At 38.6% G+C, this 22,228-nt stretch overlaps 1 protein-coding gene across 4 annotated transcripts in view; it reads right to left on the minus strand.

Annotated features, from left to right (window-relative positions):
• Nucleotides 1-22,228, minus strand: part of THSD4 (thrombospondin type 1 domain containing 4) — a 236,275-nt gene that overhangs the window by 30,507 nt on the left and 183,540 nt on the right. The gene's annotated exons all lie outside the window — the stretch shown is intronic.

Here is a 22,228-nt window from a genome sequence, read left to right on the forward strand (position 1 = left end):
TCCTCCTCATTCCTACTTTATCTATGTGAATATAATTTTCAGTCCTTAAGGTCAGAAACTCCTGCCACATATATGCATAGTTTATGCAATATTACAGTTGCATTATTTTATATTTATTTATATATATATAGATATATATATATAAATATGGGCTGAAACCCTATCAGACATTGCTTAAGTACACAGGAATGACACAACCCTTTCTCTAAAGGCTCTACTCATAGATTTTCAATTTTATTACAAAAGAATTTTCTTTTAAATAAAAACTTTAAAAGAGACAACAAAATCTAGTAATACCCTTGGCTGTATCTTGCTTGGTAATTTACTTTTTAAAATCCAAATTCAAGATACAAGCTTTGAACTTAAAAAAAATTAGGGTCAAGGACCCAGTTATTCCAATTTGCTTCTTCTTCACCCTGTCTCAAGAACAGTGAAACTCAGTTAAAATGCTCTCAACATTATACACAACTATTTATGCTACTAGGAAAAACATGCATGGCCTAAATGATGGGAAATTAAATTTATGTTACTAATTCCAAAGTAATACACATTAGAGACAAAACTCTAATTTTTTGTACATATTCCAGACATCTGAATTAACTTAATTAATCAACAGAAGTAGTCTTTGTGCTTTGCTGCAGGACTCAGAACAGAATGTCCCATGAGAAGGGAAAGTGACATTCCCTTGTCTTGCTAGGTTGTAAAATCAAAAATACTTTGACTTGGAGGGGTTGCTGCTGACTACTCAACTATTTATAATCTGCTTAATATTGATGAAATATTTTTATAAAAGCAAAAATGTCAATGAATTTAATGGCTTTGGATCTGACCCTGTAAATGTAATCACACATTTTGAACTTTTATTTTACTTAATGCTACATGCTTATTTTCCCAAGAGCTGTCATACATCCACTTGCTTCCTAGGTCTCATTTACTGACATGCCAACAATACAATCTCTATACTGTGGACATTACTTGAAAAATATTTTATACAATAACAGCCATGGAAATGGCTTCATCATTCCTCATATTGTGCTGAGAGGAAAAATTACAGCTCAAAAATATTGCACACAGGCTAAACAGGAAATCCAGTCACATTATTTGCTATTTATATGCTATTCACACTTTTTTACTTTTTAATTCAAACAACTATGGATTAAAAACTTCTGCAAAATGTATTGGAGACTGATTTTACATTGGTTTATTAATGTGGAACACTTCCTTAACTTTATGATCTGAGTATTTTTTCTTAGATTGATGCTAAACAAATAAGATAAATGAATCATCAAGAGCTCAAGAAAAAAAAAGAGAGCTGGCTAAGATTGTTATTAATAATGAAGCTGTAGAAAGATGGCTGTCTGAAAAACTGAGTGCACATTAAACTTTCATTTCAAATCCATCATATGACACATTTGAAAGAGGCCTCTCCATAAAAAGGGAAAATGTGCCTCTTTTATGTTTTGATCACTCTGCATCCACCACCTCAAGTCTGCCCCCTGAAGAATTTTTATGGTGCTAATATTTTTAGCCAAAGCATGAAAGATTATGAGAAGCTTTACCATTAAGTCCTCATGAGGAATTCCTCATACATGCTGTAGCCCATTTAATCTATCTTTCATCTTGGAAACAGCTTTTAACTAAAACTGTGTTGTTTACAGTGGCCTTCAATAATATTTTGCATTATGTGATATGGAGTATTTCAGGACCCAGAGTGATATGGAGTATTTCTGGATACAATTCTGATTAACTTCTCCATATTAGCAGTTTGTTATGCATTTTAAGTGTCTTGCTGAATGACTCCTATTTTTCTAACCATATCTGAAGAGAAATATTTTAGGTGTGGGTGTAGTACCTCACTATTTGCAGTACATTTTCACCCAAAATAGGCACAGTACCAATAATGAAATGAAACTTCTTAAATCTGGCAACAGCACTAACATGCAGAGCAATACAGTATATTTTTCTGTCCTAAGGCTTTTCTGTCTGGGAGAACAGTGTCCTAAGTCCTACTTAATTGCTTTACAAGCCCTATTAAGGCTGCAGACAGACAGAACTGAAGTTCTTTCCCATACACATGAAGTGTCTCCCGTTTGTCCTGACCCACAGAACGGAGCAGGGAGCAGTTTCCCTCTCTGGGAACAGCCTTGCAGCTGTGGCCAGTGGGAATCCAGGGCAGAGCCTGGCTGCTGGACTCAACTGCAAATGTCCCACTGGTGATTTAATCCAGGGAACCTGCACAAGCTGCAGATGCACTCAAGGTGCAAGTCAAAGACTGAAAAAACATCATAAAATGTTCTTTGATAAAGGTCCTCAGCAAAGGCACCTCCAACAGGCGAGTGGGTGACATGGATGGGGCTCTCTCTCTGCAATTGCTTTGCAGCTGCCAATCAAAAACCAAAGCATCTTACAGGCAAAGTGCAGCAACTCTCTTATTTTTACACCACAAGCAAAATTTTTACTTGACATATCACATTTGAAGCTTTTTCCTTGTATTTTATTTTAAAAGCTTTTAAAGATTCAATCCTGTTGCTGTTAAGTCAAGAATGTCTTGGCCATACTAGCTTTCTATAGAAACACCACTTTCTCAGCCCCTTTAAAGAAAGTGCCCAGACACAGCTGCAGTAAATAGTCAAGACTACTTCTGTGTCACCACTTTGAAGAGAGAAGTGAAAGAAACATGCAACTACTCCTGTTTATCTTTCCTGCACAAAAATACACGATATGGAGCTTTCAGAGACAAATCTAAAATATTCACATACTGCATTATAAAAATCTGTGCAGGGTGATGCTCTTGTACAACTAAACCCCACAGACAGCCTTTGGTGACATCTCCTGGGAGGTAGGTAAGTCAGTTGGCTTCATGGTACAAACCATGAGGAATGCAACAGGAAGAGAAACTTGGAAGGGAAGGGCTTGTTGGAAAAGCGCAGCAAATGGAAAAGTCCAGAAAGTGGAAAAGTGCAGCAAAGGCACTGAGCTGGCCATTAACTCTGAGCAGCCATACCCCAGCCTGCTAACCAGAGCAACTCCTACAACCAGTGGCTACTTCTGATTGCATTCCATCTTGCAAGACTGGCAGGCATGAAGGCAGGATGTGTTTTGTGACACTGAATAATTTTTTTGGAATTTTTTTCCGTGTTTTTTTTCAATGTCTGAAGTTGTCTTCAAGTCCTTTTGGAGAAGAGAATTTTGGTTGTCTGTCTTTCTGTACAATTACACCATAATATAGACCCCTATTCTTACACAGATTACTTATTTTTTATTACATATATTAATAAATTACTTATTTTTTTACCTAGAAGAAACTTTCAAATCTGCTTTTTAGAAATTCAACAAACATCTTTGCTTACAGCTTTGAGTAGCTTGGACATATGCTTATTTTGTAATGGTACTGCTGAATTTATCCATGAACTGAGTAGTTGTCATAACATTGCAAATAAATATGACACATAGTATTTATTGCTAGCATTAGCATTCAAGCAATTGCTTAAATATTTTTATAGTAGGCATTAGATAAAAGTACCAGATTCCCAACATTATTAAAAGGAAATGATAATTCAAGTATACTGTTATTTCCAAGGAAAGGTTTGCACAGTTTTCTTTCTTATCTAAAATATTAACAGCAGAACTTCAGGTCAACAGCATAATCCTGCTCAATAAGTTATTCAGATATTCTCCTTAGGGAGTTATCACACAGAGAAATCTTGCTTCAAAGAGGGGAATAAATTTCAAACAGTGAATTTCATTAAACCAATTTTGCCAAGTTTGTCCTGAGGTCCCACTTTGGCAGGTTTTACCCTCCACCATGACAGTGTCAAAAAAAGCAAGTACAAGAGATTCCTATTCTGCTGCCTTAGGTCTAATTTAGTGTTGTTTTAGTTTTGAGAATGCAGACATCTTTTGGGTGCATTTCCTAATGATCATGAGAGCAGCAAATCCCACTATCACTTTTTAAATAGTCCAGGGGGTTTTTCTACCTGCAAAAAGAAAATACTGTTTATTTGCTTAAACACAATTATTTTGCAGTTAATCACTGCAAACAGAAATGCTCCTTTTCTGCACTGCAGCAAACAGTCATTTTCCATTTTGGAGGATCCATTGAAGTAATGCTTCCCCAGCTCCCTCAGAGAGAAGCCCCATATCTCTCAGTTGTGCCTGTTCCTTTTTGTGTTTGACTCCAAAAGCCGTGCTGATGCATCAGCTCAAGGAAATGCTGAGGCAGCAAAGCAGAAGAGACAATTAACTACTGATGCTAATAAATATTATAGGCTTTGAGAAAAAAGCCAGATTTGCCCTATAGCTGTACAGTCTGTTCAGGCCCAGACACTACAGCAGGTTTGAAGTCTCCATGGCTTCAGTAAAATCTCCAAAGGAAGTGCAGGGTCAATCTGCATGGTACCAAATCTTGAGCCTCTGTCAGAGGAGGATGCAGGATTTCCCCATGTTTTTTAGCAGTTTTCCCTGATAGGTATTAGTAACAGCCCATGAAACAAAACCACATTCAGTAGTCTGGGCGTCCTCTTCTGTCTTTTTGGTGAGATGAGAAGCAAAATTGGAGAAACCCCCTCTCTGATTACAGCATTCTCACACTGTGACTGCTGAGACCTTGGCACACAAGGTACTGCAAAATACACACACAGATATATGACCTGACACGTGCAAAATGTGATAATTTGGCATTTATTGTGCCTCCATGTCACTGCTGCTCTCCCACACATCATCCTCAATCCCAGTGGGAAGCAGTGTGCAACACAGACCTTTGGAAAACCATATAAACAGTAGTGTTACTCAGGCAGGGAATGTTCTGCATCCTATTAGCCAGCTGCTACACTGAGACTGCAAACCTGTGGCTGTGTACAGCCTGGAGCTCTGGAAATGGGGAGCTCATGAAGCAGATTTGATGATGCAAGTAAAAACATTCATCAAAGCAGAATTTCAGCATTTTGTTAATTCTTGCACTGCAAGGCATAAGCACTTCTTATGAACTGTATCTTGGGTTTAATTTTCAGTTTTCTTCCTATTACTGTTTCCCTTCTTTAAAATTGCTCTAATAAATGCCTTTTCCCATTTTCCAAGCAGGTGCTCTTGAGTGATTGATGACTTTTAATATTATTATTCCTAAGAACAAAACTAATAACACTTAGATGATTTCAAGGCTTTCAATGGGGAGTAAGTTATGCCAAGGCAGTAATTCTGAATGTTCAGATATGGCTCTAAATAGCAGAGAATTAGGGAACACTACAGAGTATGCTTACCCAGATCATATCATTAGTTTCTAAAAGCATTTATTGGAGGCCATACTAACATTTACCAAGAAAGTAAATGAAGGAATAAGATGAAACAACAGAGATTAAGTCAATCTTTAGGCTAGTGCTATGTTTGTGAGGTCTCTAGCACAAAAATAAACCTGCCTAGGCCTCTTTAACAAGACAGGCTTTATGAAAGTCAGGGAAGTGTGAAGGCATTAATGGTCTGTGCTGTTCATGACATATGCAAATATTGGCACTGCATCTCAATAACCACCACAATTAAATAGGAAACAACCCAGCTCTTCATCAAGGGTGCTTCAATTCCTACTTTGTATTGACTGCAATGAGCAAAGAACTCCTGTTAGAAATGCCATCACTCCTGAACAATTCCTGCATTTTATGAGTCATCTATTACAGCCCCCTATACTGGGGAGAAGTACAAGCCAAGCTATCAGAAGGCCAGCACAACATTTGTTCAAGGTAAGAATCATTCCAACAAAATCTGAAAATGAGCAGGTTCCATTATTCTGTGAATGACCTAACCTAAAAGGACTTACTCAATTAATATGCACAACAACAGTACATGTTAAGAATGATGAACTTCCCATTTATTTTTACCTGGCCACTCTCTATAATTATATATCTCAAATACATTTTATTAAGTACTATAAAAATAATCTATAAAAACCTCTCTCTCTCATAACTTGAACAAAAATTTCCCTTGAGATGAAGGGGTAGCAGTGGTTGACTAAATTCCCAACTCCACTAAAGTCTATGCAAATTTCCTGCTGTATAGTTGTATGTAATTTTACTGTTGCCATGAAAATACTGAAGAGGAAGGACAGAAGGACAAAAATAGACTGAGAGGAATTAAATATGAAGAGAAGAACAACACTAAGCCCCAGAGAACCGGAGTGAGAATCATACGTCTTGTATCTGTAACTATGTTGAATGTATAGCGCATTGCGTATCTACTATTTTGTTTTAGGAAATGCAGCACTTCAAAGGGAACTCCTATGGTTCAGAAGACTCTAGAAATTAATCAGTAGAGTCTAACTCAAAATTGTGGGCTTTTTAAATATAGAAATTCAAAATCCCTTTTCCCACTCTTACTTATACATTCTTAATTTCTTTCTGTAAAGACGGCAGGACATAACTGAGGTTACAGTTTCTTAGTGGAAGTGTCAGAACTTCAGCTCTTATAAGGCATAATTAGAATTTTTGTCTAAGCCCAGTGAAAAAACAGGGCTTGAATTCTTAGCAATGTATTTCCTACCCTATGTCAGTAACATCAGGAAATAGTCTCCACTGGCAATAGCTGTAAATCAAGGATTTAGAAATAAAAAACAACATTCAGGACTGGTAGTCTCCAACAGGGATACATTTCCAGTGTAGCACGTGATATTTTAGCCATGCAGCTCCAGCTGAACCTGCAGATGATAGGATTTGTCTTAGTTACATTAGTTCAGTAAGAATCTAGTTCTTGTATTTCAGGAGTTGATTGGACTGGCTGCTAATGGCTCTGAACATGATAGCTGAGCCTTCTGGCACAGTTCAACTGCATATTAGAGAACCCAGCACAGAAACTCAGCACACATTTGGCAAAAGTCCTTTGGGTAGATAAATGCAATTGAATTATCTTCTAATCTAGACACTACTTCAGTCAGAAGGGCCAGATAAGTGAAATGCACATGTGTAAATACCCCATTTTTTTCCCTAGCTGGTATAACAAAAAGTGTTTTGTACCTCCTTGCACTCCTGTCAACTGCCAAGAATTGGAATAATTGTATGACAGCTAAACTAAACCAGCAGATTGTGACATCTCTACAGAAAAGACCACTCTATCTCACAAGAATTAAAAGCTGAAGTAGAAACTGCTTCTTTTGTTTGCTAAACAGCTTTTGTTCCTTGCTATGAAAAACTGGAGCTAATGAATACTCCTAAGCTGTTTTGAATTTCAAGTGGAATTTCTCAAGAATTTTGGATGCTCTGTGTGGTGAAGTTAAACACTGTAACTCAAAACACACAGACTGGGCTGCAGAGCACTGCTGGGTCCCCTGGCTTAGGCTCGAGTTGCTCTGGCCCAGGGTCTGACACTGCTGCTCTCTGGAGGCCTCGTGGCTGATTCCAGGCTGGGCTGACACAGCACTGAATCCCAGGTACACCAGGTCTCAGTGAATGCTGGCCCTGGCATGGAGGAGAATCTGAAATGGTTTTCCTGTCCTGGCAGGAGCCCCCAGGGTGTTGGGGCCAGGCAGCCACGGGTCCAGCAGGGCAGGCAAAGCTCAGACCAGGGGGGATCAGGGCTCGGAGATCCGAGAGCAAACAGAGACCTGACTGTGGGGGGAGAAGATGGGCTTTGATTAATTTAGTGACCTTTAGGGTAAGGATGCAGGTGCTTTGATTAATTCAGTGCCCATTACAGTAAGGATACAGCCACAGACTAAAGCAGATAGACTGTCCATACCCAGCCCTAAAAAATCACCCAGCTCTTCGCTCATTCTCTTTTCCAATAAAAGTTGACAACAGCATGTAAACTTTAGTCTTTCACTTAAAACAACAATCATTCATTACAGACCCTCTGGAGTATTTGGCTCCTAGTGAAGAGAAATGACACAGACACTTGTGAGAGGCTGTCTCCATTCACCTGAGTACACTCTGCCAGAAGAGGAAATCTGGCACAATAAGCTGGGTGGTCAGAGGAAAGCTGGAAGTACAGCACTGCTATCACTTTCTCAGGCATTATCTTCTGGCTATAAAGGCTTGAAGCAGTATCACTCATGTTATTGTTTATGTCAGTTCACACATTTAAATACAAAAAAGATGTTCTGGGATGGAACTGATTTGATATTTATTTGACAAAGCCATCAAACCATGTGGAACACACAACTGATACCTGGAGGGAAGCCCAGAAATCTATAGACATGACAAAACAAGAAATCATCACATTTTATTGATGGCTTTTATACCTCCAAAACCAACAAAGAATATGACTGAAATATTTTACAAAAAGTAGCACAGGATCATTCCAAATACAGAGAGCATTTCAGAGCATCACATCTCATTCTACTGCTGTTCTTTATTCCCAAGCTACCCACTAAGCTAATGAAAAAAAATTTCTTTGATCAAACTACTCATAGAAACACAGGAAAAAATGATGGGTTTGCAAGGTGTGAGTCTAAGCTCAGATGATCAGATAACTCTGGCTAATTAAAGGCAGCATTTTGTCTGCAGCACAGATGAAACAATGCAGTCCAGATTTCAAATAGACAATAGAAGAAAATGAGTTAAGTATAACTATAACTTAGTACAAACGATGTAATTATTTTGCCATCAGGAACTGAATTTAAGTTTTTCCAAGCATATGTGGGAAAGAATATTTTAAAATAAAGTTTCTCTCTTCTTTTAGCAACAAGTAACTTATTTTCTTCCCCCCTACAGTGTGCAAGCAGATCACTTGCAAACAGTTCTGCAGACAGCTGCCCCTAATTCTCAAGTTTGATCTTCTAGACCTCCTGCATCAGTCCCACAGCTCTCCTGATCAATACACTGTACAGGACTGTTATACACATTGATCTCAAATTATAGAACCTGACTGAAATTAATTTATCATTCTGAACATTAAATATTCAACATTTCAGAAGAAAGTTTCTAGTATCTCCTTAGAAAAAAAATCCTTGTCTTTCTGTCTTTGATTAAGTCTTATTAAAATTTGATAAGCTCTATCTTCTCCCTTTAATAGGATATTTCCAGTACCACCTTTTCAGAACCATAAAAAAGTGATTAAATACAGCCCTAATTTTTGCTGAAACCAAAATTCGTACACTCTATAATCTATTTTTTCTGCATTTGAGACAGCATTTTTCACACTGTTTACATTAATAGTGAATTTAATTTTTGGTGAAAGTACATTCAGCACACGTAGTTTCATACTCAGCTGGGAACATTTTTTCCATGTTTGAGATAAATAAGCAAGTCTTTTTATGAATGCTGTCTATGAGTGAAGAGCCTTTTAAATATCCACCCTCCCATAGTAATTTAAACTAGTTTCCTGTTATAAACACAAACGAATCAATTACTGCAATGTAACATGTTACACATGTCTAGGAAATATTTGATGCTACTGAAAGTTAGCACAGACTCTTAACCAATGGTACAAAGCCTTCAACTTTACATAACCTATTTTAATACAACTCAAGCAAAACCAGGAGTTTTATCAGGGAGAGGGTAAATAGAAAGAAATCCACCTTTTAAATCCAGTTTTTTGTGGACTAGACCATGATGACTGCCATAATTTCAAGTGGTTCCACTCCCAGGCCACTGCCAAGTCGCAATTCAAGCCCTGATGTTTCTGTGCTCATTGCATGGCAGGGACAGGACCCCAGAGAGCCCCTCCCAAAGCCCAACACATGAACAGGGCAGGCTGCCCCTCCTTGGGGGGCTCAGCTGTTTATGGGCACACCCTGGGGGAAAGGCCATGGCTTGGGGAAACTGCTTTGCTGCAGTTTCTGTAATATCTGCTGAACAACTGAGCGTGGCCTTTGCTGAATTACAGCTATTACGCTGCAGCCTTCACCTGCTGCTCCTAAGGAAACACTGAAATGGTCTCACTGCTGACCACAGAACCAAGAAAAGCCTTTGGAGAGAAAAAAGGCAAACAGAATCAACTGTATAAACTTCAGAAAGGCTTTGGGATCCTTTAGAGGTTAGACATGTAGAATGCAACTGGTTTGTGCACAGCACAGTAGGCTGGGAGTAACTGCCAAGGCTTGCAGAGCTCGGGTAGGTATTATATAACAAAAAGCAATTGAACTGCAGATACAATCACTCCATAAAGCTGCTGAGTCACCTACATTTAAAAAAATGTACAAGGTAAGTTTGAACAAATTAACTGAACCAGAAAGTCTGTGTCAAAGACTATTACCAATCCAAGTAACCAGCAATCCCCAGATACTTCCTTGATGATTTTATATAGAGATAAATCCAGGTTAAAATATTTACTAGCATGTTAAAAGATGTATTGGTAGAGTGAGTCTTCATTTGAATGAGTTTTGGTATTTCCCTTTATAGTGCCTTTCACTTAGCATCTTCTTTTCTTTACTTCCTCCAACATTTTCTTTTCTGTTTACCTTTTTTGTTTGTTTCTATATTAGCTGCCTAAAAAAAAAAAACTTTCCTAAAGCCCAAACCCTGTCCACCTCATCCAAAGCCATAAGCAGCTGATCCAACAATGTCTCTTCCATTCAAGCCAGCAAAATCATCACATGCATCAGTACTGAGATTCTCCTCTGCTCAAAGAACCTGCCAAAACACAACCCCAAACCAACCCAAATGCCTAAAAATAAACAAAAATGGCAACAAAAGGGTTCAATTCCTTTCTCAAATACAAATGTAAGCACACTGTTTCTTTCCACTGCTAAAGCATCATGAAGAGAAAGACTGCAGGGCGTTGTAACACCATTTTCAGTTATTACCATCCTGAATAGATGGCTGCTGGTGCCACAGCAAACTGAGCTCAGTGTTAACACACAGGGACAAGGCTTCTTCATCACTCTCAGCCAGGAGCAGGGCAGGGAGCTCAGCACTTCATCCAGCAACCAATGCTGGAAACAGCCTAAGAGCTTCAAGGCACTGATCAATAATGGTTTCTAATGCTTACTTAAGCAGAGTAGGAACAATAAAGCAGCAGAAAAAGGGGAACACATAACTGAATTAAATTTGTAAAGAATGAAGACCTTCTATGCCTATTGCACAAAACCAGGAGTTTTTAATTGTTTGCACACACAAACAGACCAAAGAGCCACCACCACCTCCACGTTAAAACCTGTCCAAACCCCAGGATTACTGCTGCACTCTGAGGGTGCCCTCTGCCACCCTGGTTGCCAATGACCAAGAAGGACAGCATGTCACTGCAGGCTCACCTTTATGCAACATACCAAACTTAGCAGATCATGAATTTATCAAGAGCTCTTCTCCCATCTCTGAGGCTCCTTTCTGCCTACACTAAAAAGGAAGATGCTACAAACCTGACAGAGTGCAAGTTACACTGCTCATTTTAAATTGGCAGATTGAAATGCCACTCATAGTCTAACATGGTATTTATCAGTCTTTTAATCAATCACTGTTTCAATGTTTCCAAGTTCCCAACCCATTCAATTAACAACTATTTTACTTCCAAATTAAACATCATGCTTGTATTATCTTAGAAGACCATAAATTCTAACAAAAATATCTGACCATGAACTGACAATGTGAACTAGATATTAAAGGTCTTTCTGGACAATACTGACATGCATTTATTCCAAGTTAAATGAGTTTCAACACTGCACATTTTTTCATTTATAATCCTATCAAAAATTCACACAGCAACTTCAGCAGTTAACAGCATTTTCTGATTAACTTCAGTGAAGACAAACCCCACCCTAAATACCAAAATACAAAATGGTTCCCTTTACTTACTGTCAGATAGTTTAGGATAATGCTCATTTGAGAGATAAAGGAATTTTCAGTAATCCAGTGGAGAGATAAAATATTTTCCACTTCCATACTAGGTTATATCCACAAATACCAATAACTTTATTTTGTTTTGTTTTTCTTTTCAATTTATTAAACATGTCTTTCTCTTGACTGTCACACAAAATCTATTCCATCTGTTTCCAAGTGCATCTTCATTTGAGGTAGTACTCCCATTCTGATGGCTAGGTTTTAAAGCTCTTTATTCACATTAGGTCTTACTCTACACTGCTTTGCTTCCCAAGCAAGGAGCCAGGCCCTTCAGCTGGCCTGTGGCAGCCCAGGCCCAAGGGAATCAATGGCCCCATTGTAATTTGGGAGCTGCAGGATCTGCCCCTGCTTGTTTAGCAGCAGCTTTCTTACATCCACAAGCACGAATGCATAAAAGTCTGCTCAAAGTTCACAAGTAGTTTTAATTTTCATGCCCTGCTTTTCAAACACTTTTAAAGTTATTTGGGCAGTTGAAATAAAAAACAAAAACAAAACAAAACATTTTTTCCAGCTAGGCTGCAGAAGTGCTCAGTACAGTAGGAGTGCCTGATGGGCACTTCCACCCTGCTCCTTACCCTGCTCACAGGATCATGAGGATCCAATTAATTAATGTCAGAAAAACACTTTGAAGATAAGAAGGACTTTCTGTGATGATTTTCTCAAAGAACCAAGGAGCTTTTGTTTCAAAAGCCAAATTCTGGATGGAGGCATGAAATACAAACCCATACACTGGTGGATTTCAGCAGAAAACACCACTGAGAGAAGGTAGAGGAGGGCAGCCTTGCACAGCAAGAAGTTTTAGTCACTGTTTCCACTTTCCCTCTGGAACGACTCGGCATGCTGGATGGATTTGAGGCCCTAAACAGCTACACTGCTATTTATGATTAATTTTAAGAGGCAGTGTCTTGAAATACTTCTGGAATATCTTAATAATCTACTGAAGTCTGGGAGCCTTTCAAAGAGCAGGAAACCTGGGCAGCTCTGCCTCTGCTCAGGGGCACTGTGAATGCTGAAGCATGCAGGAGACGAAAGCTCTGGCCTGTTACTGCATTCCCTCAGAAGATCATTTCTAGTCCATGGATATGGACTCTGAAAGCTGGATCATCATGCCAGCCAGGAGGTTCTAAATAAACATTTAATTCCATTCCATCATTTCTGCTGAGGATGCCAACAAGCAGCACCTTTGGTTGCACCTCACTTTCATCTCTGATTTGAAACCCAGTGCTTTGGAAAAGATGTCTGTAATTTATCAGATGTACAATGTGCCAAAACAGACCTGGACTTCACTAACTCAGACCAATTACACACATTACTATTAACATTAAACATTTGGTTGAAAAACCTGACTTGGAGAGTGTGGTTTTAAGGCTTTAAGTTGCCAGAGTCAGCACTTCTGCAGACCTAGTGAATTCCACTGTTCCATTATTCTGCACAATTAGTGAGAGAATTTTTCCCCTTGCAAGGGGTGGCACTGAACTGCCTTAGAGAGAAAGCAGATCCAGAGCTAAGAACTGCAACTCAGAAATTAAAGGTTTTATCACAGTTTTCAAGGGAAGAAAGTCACAGGATGGTTGTTTTATACTGGAGGAGGGAAGAAAAAGCCCAGTTAGGTGGGGATGCAGAACAGATACCAGTTCCTGATAAAAACAAAATCCAACAGGAATTTGACTCCACATAAACAATGCTGTACCAATGTTAAGGCCACAGCAAGAGATGACTCACATATGAGCATATGCCATAATCTGATCATGTAAATTCACAGTTGAGTGTTAATTCATTCTACCTCAAAGACAGGATGAAAATTCAAACATAGTAAATTAAAATTACACAATTCAACCAACTGGAAAGAAAACAGCATTAGTCCATTACTAATGGCAGTAAGTTCATCAGGAAAATCTCAGATGCATACACAAAATACACTAAGGAAACACTAAAAATTGTGTAACATCACTGTGTAATCAAGTCAGTGTGCTTTGTCACAATAGTCCTGTGTTCTAACATGCAGCACTCTGAGGTTTAGATTTTCACACCTTACAATCTGACAGACAGCTTATTAACACTTTCATACTGAGCAGAGTTGAGGGTCTCTACAGAGTGCTCCCCAGCACCTACAGAATTAATGCCATGGAAATGCATATAACTAAATTAAAAGGTTAGCTACATTCCAACATGCCTGATTTGGGTTAGACCTCATAGGTATCCTAACCACATTACCATTGTTTTCTGCTTAAGACAAGTGATGAAGCTAAAAGACTGAAAAAAGCCTTCATCAACTCACCTCCAGGAAAGTGTCACATTTCTATTGCTACATCTGCATTAGGGATGATGCTGAAATAAAACACAAATGCTTACATCCCACTCCACACTCCCTGTCTCTTCCTCCTCAACTTTTAGGTATATCCCAAGGCAGGAAAAAAATTATTCTGTTTGATTTCACCTTTGCTTCAACAATGTGTGCAGTGGAGATGCTAAAGACATAGCACAGATTTTTGGCATAAAGGAACACTCCCAAGGGCCACTGCCAGGACAAGTTAATTCAATGTTAATCTGAACACATTAATGGAATTTCCTATGTTTATCTTTATTAATTATACTATCTATAAGGTTCATGGCAATGTACTAAATTACAAACATGTGACTCTCCTTCACAAACAGAGCAGAATAAAATTCTGTAGTTTTCCTTTGTAGTTCTCCAAAATCTGCACAACTGCTCAGAACTGAAGTCACACAAACAGGCATGGGGAAGGAATCCTCAGTTCATTCATAAAGCAGTGAACCTTTGCTTAAAGTAACTCAAAACTTTGAAGTTTCAATGCAAAATAGCTCTCCCTCTAATAAAGCTAACTGCTGGCAGAACAATAAACTAGGTCTGGTGCTCATTAGGACTCAATGAACAGTTTCAAAAAAATCCACAACAACTCTTCTGAACTAGAGACTCAAAAGCTTCAGGGATGAGCTATGATGAGCTATTTAGCGAGGCAAGGGTTAGAGGAAAAATTGAATTCTCCCTGTATCAATAGGGAAAGTCAGAAGTCAGAACTTCTTAAGACTATGTGCTTTTGTTTCAACAGACACATGAGAGACTTTTCTTCAGAAGTCTGCTGAAAATGCAAAAGAAAATTTTGATGCTGAAAAGTTACAGCCTATTGACACAGATGCAGGACTATATCATGCTTCACTGTCCTATTTTTTTTTCTTTTAAATTGGCAGAAGACAACTGAAAAAAGGTATTGTGTCCTCATAAATTTAAGCTCACACCAAACAAATTTCCATTACTTGGCCTTCCCCTGCATTAATTAGGCTTGGGGAAGGAAAGAAATTTTTTTTTGTCAGAACAATCAAAAAATCTGAGGAACTATCATTCTGAATATAGAACAACCTCTTCTAGTTCTGCCAGACACTTGAGAAAAATTAAATCCCCCCAGTCCTCTGCAATATAAACCTAAAAGAGAATGATGAAGTGTTATGATGGAAATTCAACAGTAAACTTTTAATTCCACTTATTGAAGGAATCTTAATTCTGCAGTCTGACTGAACATCAGCAGACACATCACACACTAAGGTGTTGTTGCCTTAGGTCCTTACAAGTAATTCAATGACTAGGTCTCATTGTTTTTTCACCAATAAATCACATCTCTTTTCCAAGTTTTCCAAAGCTCAGGTATGGCTTTTCATTTAAATGTTCCCATTCTTGGTTAAGAGTCCTCCCAGCAGCTCTGCTCTTGATCCTCCCTGAGGCTGACCTGCCGTGATTTCCATGGAGCTCCAGCACAGAATCCTTATGGAAGCCCAGTTCAGGTGTTCCTTGCTCAGCACCCACAGGAGGCTGTTCAGGTGCCACACACTCACCCTGAGTGACCATGTGCTGCCTCAGGGCCCTGTTCTTCTCTTCCACAGAAAAGCTAGAGTCGGAGAATGGACTGAAGGTGATGGACTAAGGAATAACCCAAACAACAACAGCTGCAGCTGGGCTGTTGTGCCTTTAAAACCCTTCCCCTGGCTCTTCATGGTTATCAGTGCTCAGCAAATCCTCACTTGCTCAGCCCTGGGGTCCCTAAGCCATGTCTAAATGAGCCATGCAAGCTGGTAACCTTTGCCAGGTAGCTCATAAAAGCCAGCCCTCAATCTCACAGCAGACATTCACCTGACCCACATCTACCAACACACTCCCAGCATTTTCAGAATTACAGAAATTTGGTATGCAAAAAATGGAGTTATGACCATGGGGCAACTACAGCAGCCATGGGTACAAATATGAAAGGGAGACTGGGTCTGTAGTGCCTCTAAGCACCCAAATTCTTCTGACACAAAGTGTTTGAAGTAATATTCAATAGAAAACAAAGACACTGGGCAAGCTAAGAAATAAAGGATAAAGTTTAATCTCCCTTGACTAACTTAATCATACAGTCTATAAATCAAGTTTTAAATCCCCATATATATTGTGTATTAGAAAGGACTTGGATTTCTTTTGGAATTTAATGCCGCAATATAAAAATATTCTCTGCAGATGAAATCTCTTTATTGGTTCCAACCATGAAGCCACTAATCATGTAGAATTTCTACTGGGTGATTATTTTACTAAAAGAGATTTTGAAAAGGGTAAAACCCAAAAATGTTGAAATTGAGCAGTTCAAAGGGAAATAAGAGAAGGAACAGCAAAAAAAAGAGAAAGTTTCTTTTACAGAATCAAAGATGTAAGAACACATTCTATCTGACTAGATCAAGGGATGCTTAAGGAACAAAGAAAGGTTTTTCTCAATCCAAAAGAGAATTTTGTTCAGAATAAAATAAGATTATGGAATCAAAGAATGCTGCACAGAAATATCTGTGACAATTGAAACCAGGTTCTCAACCATTTTTTCTAAAGTTTTGTTATGTAGCAGTTGAACAACTATTTAAATTAGTAACAACTTCTCCTCTTGGCACGAAAGGGAAGAATTGTGTCTTCATGAGATTTGGGAATTTGCCTATGGATACTTTATGAATTTGGACTGGTTCTGATCATTCTTTATGCACAACTAGGTCAGAATAAAATTAATTTTGAATTAAAATTTGTAAGAAAAGGAGAACAGTATTGTATCACACCAATGACTACACTTTGCTAACAATAAAGTAGTGTTTATATCAGGTAAAATACAGCTGAGCAATAGATTACATGTGAAGGATTTAATCAACTCCCAAAGCTAATAACTTCCAAAGAGTACATGAAATTTCCATCACAGTCCTGTCCTGGCCTTTATAGGGACTAAGGGAGAATGGAGTGGAAGCAGAGTCAGCTGCATTAGTTAGAGGAGAATTCATTTTACTGAGGATTGCCCAGTGCCATGAAATGCCCTCACCAAAAGGTGCCCATTAGCACCCACTGCTCAGAGAGCTTAGGTATTTTAAGAAGCCTTGAACAAACAATGTGTTGATATTCCAAACACTCTGCACCCTTCAAGGGAGTGTTTGCATGGAAACTGCTTGGTGGTTTGGTCATCAGCTGGAAGACAAAAATAATCTAAAGCTCTGAGATCTAAAAAGGTCCCATTAATTGGGTTCAGATTAATAAAAACTGTTCAAACAGGCCATCTCTTTCATGTTTTAATGCATCATCTTTGAAATTTTTGCATTCAAGTTCCTTAGTTCTGTCCATAACTGGAAACAGAAGTCTAATCAAAACACTGTGAGAAAGGCTGAAATTAAAGATTTTGGGGTCTGACAAGAAGCAGGAAATACTGAAAATCTTGCAGAGTCAGTTCTCCAGAGGCTTCCATGCCAAGGGGGTTTGCAAAGTTATATAAGCCACCAGATTTCTGGGTGTTTTACATGTCAAATTGAACAACCAGCCTTTCTGAGTTCCCTCTCATTGTTTTGCATACTGCTCTTTATCCTTTCCCTGCCTTTCAAAGCAATCTTTCCCTATTTAATGAGAAGGAAAAAACCATTCTTTTAATACAAAACTTTTGAAACCAACACCTCAGTGGGACTCATTGCTGCTGGCTGCTGTTCACATGATGTATTTGCAGGGCAGATCATCAAAGCAACAGCAGGTTTCAGCTGCTGCTCTGTTGTAGCAAGTGCTGTTTTTATAAGAACAATGCTTACAAACACATGGTAAAAGAATGCACCACCACCTCTGTCATATGATGACACAACTAGGAAATGAAAATGTGATTTTTATGGGTTCCAAAACTGGTCATGACCACTGCCACCAATGAGCAGGTATGAGCCAAAAAGCACAGCCAGCTGGAAAGAAACATCCATACTCTTCTTTAAGATGCAAAGGATAAAGGCCAAGGAGCCATGTAGCTGGAAAAACAGCAACATGGAGATTTCTCCTGGAGATTGAGACTAGGTGCAAAGTTATCAGCCTTCCAGGCAATGCACCTCTTGCTCAGCACCCCAGCACAGGGCTATCCCTCAGACCTCCTGCCCTCAGCAAACAAGAAGAAACTTATTTCAAGATCCTTAGTGAAAACACTGACCTGCAGGCAAGTGACCTGCGGAGAACTGTTTTGTGACAGTGGTGGAAAGCTGGGACACACAAATTAACCCAGCCATCAAGGCTTAACCTGAGGCCAGAGGAAAGAGTATTCTCCATCACCCAGAGGAATAGCAAAGTCTGTCTTTTTGTAATGTTTTTTAAGATTGGCCATTTATTATATAAAAATAAATAAACTAGCTTTTGAGAAAGTATTTCTTTTGTACGATTTCAAAACGTGCCTGGAACCCTACAGATCACTATACAGAGTATTAGATAGCAGCTGGCTATTTAATGAAGCCAGAAGGGAAAAGGTCACCTTGGAATTTACTATAATAAGATAACCCTGCCAGAAATTCTAAATTGTAATTATTTAAGCAACAGCAGTAGTTGAAAAAATATATGGTCAGCAAAGAATAATGTCCTGGATATATTCTGTTCCAACTACAGGTCATTACACTAGGTAAGATGCTTGTGCAACTTGAATTCAGTGGAGTTGAATTCATTAGGGTTGAATTCCATCCAAAGTCTTAACAGCATCAAGGGTTTTAGTAAATGGTCATCCCAGCCAAGTAATACATGTTGGCTGTAGTAAGATGAACATTTATTTAGTGAAAGAAACACTCCCTGCAGAAAATCAATTTGAAACCATTTTAAGGACAATAACTGAGAGGATATAGAAGTGTAAGTGTGTGTACAGGGAGAACTGGACATCCTATAATGAACTACAGGTGAGAAATATTAGAAATGGAGCAATTACACATCTCTGTTTGTCCTGATATACTGTCTCCTATTGGTTTATAACCCTTCTGCATTAGAAGCAAACTTGTGCTGGTCTAAATTCTCCCTCCCAGCTTATCTATTCATACGTTATCCACAGACACAGGAATACAACCACAAAGAGCAAGATCCAAGCTCAGGCTGATCCAAAACTTCTTGCCAGAATATGCTTCTGAGATTCCTGTCATCTCCAGGCATAAAGCAGAGACTCCTCATACCTCTCCACCATTGCCTTGAACCCTTCACACAAAATATGGGAGCCAGACTGGCTATGGTAAAGGTAATGTCAGAGCAAGCTGTAGGCCCCACACACACTGAAACTGCAGTTTGCAGAAGAAGACCATGAAATTATTAAAAATCACCATAAAAACCCATTTAGCCATAACCAACCAACCACAATACTACACTTTTCAGCTCAAGGAAATGTGACCTATTCAATTTCTCAGGCCAGCACACCCAGTTAAACAGAAATGCTGAAGGGAATCTGTCAGCAATTAGTGCAATATTAAATCACAGGCACTGAACTGGGTAGTTGCTGAAAAATGCATGTTTTCTGATCAGACCCTGGGCTTCTGTGCATAAAATAACAGCCATGGAAAAGCACTTTTCTGGATAGGCTGGCATTAGACACTTCAGTTTCAAGGCTGTTTTTAAATCCCTGGTGAGAAAGATGAGTCTCTTCGGAGACCTGTGTTGCTTTTGAATTAAGGCACGGCCTCACAGAGAGCAATTAATTAAAATCATTATTAATTCAGAGAATCAATACATCTACAGCTAGTAATGTTAGCTAACTAAACTGAATTAACTGGAAAAAGTCAGAGTCTTCTCTGCTCATCAGGTCTCTTCTACAACTGACATTGAATTGAAATTTTTAAGGTGCCCCAAAATTTTTAAAGCAGCTATTAATGGCCAGTCTGGAAGAGTCAGAAAATATTTGACCAAATATAGAATCTGAAGCACTGAAAGACACAACTGAGTGGAGACAAAGAGACAAGGCAAAAGTCAATAACCAGGAGTTATCAACTTCTATTGCCAGTTCCATGCTTTTATCAGAATGTTTGATTTGCAAACATATTCCAAAAAAATCCCAAAGTCCTTTATTTTCCTGTGTAGTTTCTCCCGACTCTCCAGTTCAGTATTCAGGAAATAGGGACACAATAGTTTCACTAGGGTACCTAATCATAAAAAGCATTTCTTAGGAACACTATTCAAAATGTGCTGCTTAAGTTTACACACTGACTGTAATTCTGTAATTGCCTCTTCAGACACTACTAATTCACTCTGAAGTTTCCTTGTGATTTGAACTTGCTGTGTCTAACTTCAGTTTATTTAAGAAGTGATTCCTTAAATCTTTTCTCCACATTTGGGAGCACATTGTTGGCTGTACTAAGAAATATCTTTGTTGTTTAACTCCAGCAGAGAACAGTCAAGAGTAAAAAGGACAAAAGGTAAAAAAAATAGTTATTCTTATCCAGATATTGTAATTACATTTGTTTTTAAGTAATGCATTCAGAAAGCCACAGATGCAAGAGAGACACTCCAACTCAGATGCCCTGACACATACAGGGATGCACTCAGTGATTAATACAATGTTCAAGTCCTTGGGAAGGTCTCAAATCCATCACAATAAACAGCCATAGCAGCATAGCTTTGGGTTACAGCACTCCATAAACTCAAATGACAAACTGCAGGCTTTGGTTTTGAACAGAAATGTGAGAATTATCAATGGAGCACTGACAGTTCTCGTGCAGTGGGAGAGCCACTGAGCCCAAGGCACACTGAAGCACTGGAACAGGAGTTTATTATAAGCAGATCCCTTATATAAAGTTCATTCCAAGCCCTAAAAATTCCAATGTGCATCCTCTCCTCCATATTGCTGTATTCATTGCATCTTTTTTTTGCACAGAAACATTTAATCTTGTGTAAAAAATAAAACTAAAACAATTATTACCAGCAATTAAAAAAGTATATTTTGAAGTATATTAGTTGACTTAATAAGCACCACATGAAGGAAATCAGTGAGTATATATATTATAAAGCTCTTCACATGATCACAGCTGTGATCAATGTTTATCTTCTAAATTCCTGCCAGTGTTCTAATCTAATGCCTTTATTTGCTGTAATTTTGAATCTCTAAAGTGATTTCAAAATGTTATTTTAAGTTCAAGAGTTGCTAACAATCTTTCATCAGGAGATGTACTGTTTGACTGTTATCTGCTACAGGGAATACTGAATAAAAATGGTTTTCAGAGCCCCATTTCTTTTCAGAGCCCCATTAGTATCAAGCCCTGTTGTTTTCATACAACAAATTCCTTAAAATCATATTCCCGTTCAGGCACACCAATATTCACAATAGTGCTTTTAACATCCCTTGGACCTTTGTTTAAAGAAATATTAATCTGCAACTTTTATTTTAATCATTAATTGTGTATACTGGCATGTGCTAATAGAAGATGCCAGAAAGAGCAGAGTATCATTTTACAGAAAGCAGGGAAAACGGATTAGATGCAAAGATGTCTCTATCTCATTTAGTGGCTGAAGTGACTTAACTCCATGAAAAACAAAACTGAAATACACAATACATTCCCTGAAGGAACTGTAATGAGCTTTACAATTAACAGTTAAATAATTTCACTGTGAAACAAACATCTTTGTAGAAAACAGCATTCAGGTAAGAAGGAAAATGTTAGGAGATTTGCCCACACAGGGAATGATCCCCTTTCCCTTGGACAGACCCTCAGGGCCCTGCAATGGCAGGCAGTGTCTGCTGCCTTCTCCTGCACTCAACCCCAATCCCACAGGACTCCACACTGCCCCAGAAACAAACTGTTCCTTCAGTTACAGACATTACCAGATTATCTCCATTAAACTTCATTATGCAGTGTACTTCAAAACTAACACATTTTCAAGCACTGCGTTGTTCAATTCTGCATTAAGCTAAATTTTAATTTGAACTGCTGACACCTCCTTCCCAACAGAGTGCCTTGCAGTTGAGGCTGTGGATATGGATAGCAACCAGCTTCTTTCAATTAGGTTCTCAAGACACAATATGCAAAAAAAGCACATTCCAAATAATCACTTCAGATCTGTGTTATCTGGCTTTAAATTCTGCTATTATCTCAAATCCCAATCCCAAAGATGCAGAAGCATTTATACTCCAACCCACATGTTTTGCAGCACAAGTGCTGTAACGTGCTGGTCCCATTGAAGGTATCACGGTCCTACTTAATTC

Source organism: Zonotrichia albicollis, chromosome 11 (genome assembly GCF_047830755.1).
Source record: "Zonotrichia albicollis isolate bZonAlb1 chromosome 11, bZonAlb1.hap1, whole genome shotgun sequence".
In the NCBI taxonomy this organism is placed as follows: domain Eukaryota; kingdom Metazoa; phylum Chordata; class Aves; order Passeriformes; family Passerellidae; genus Zonotrichia; species Zonotrichia albicollis.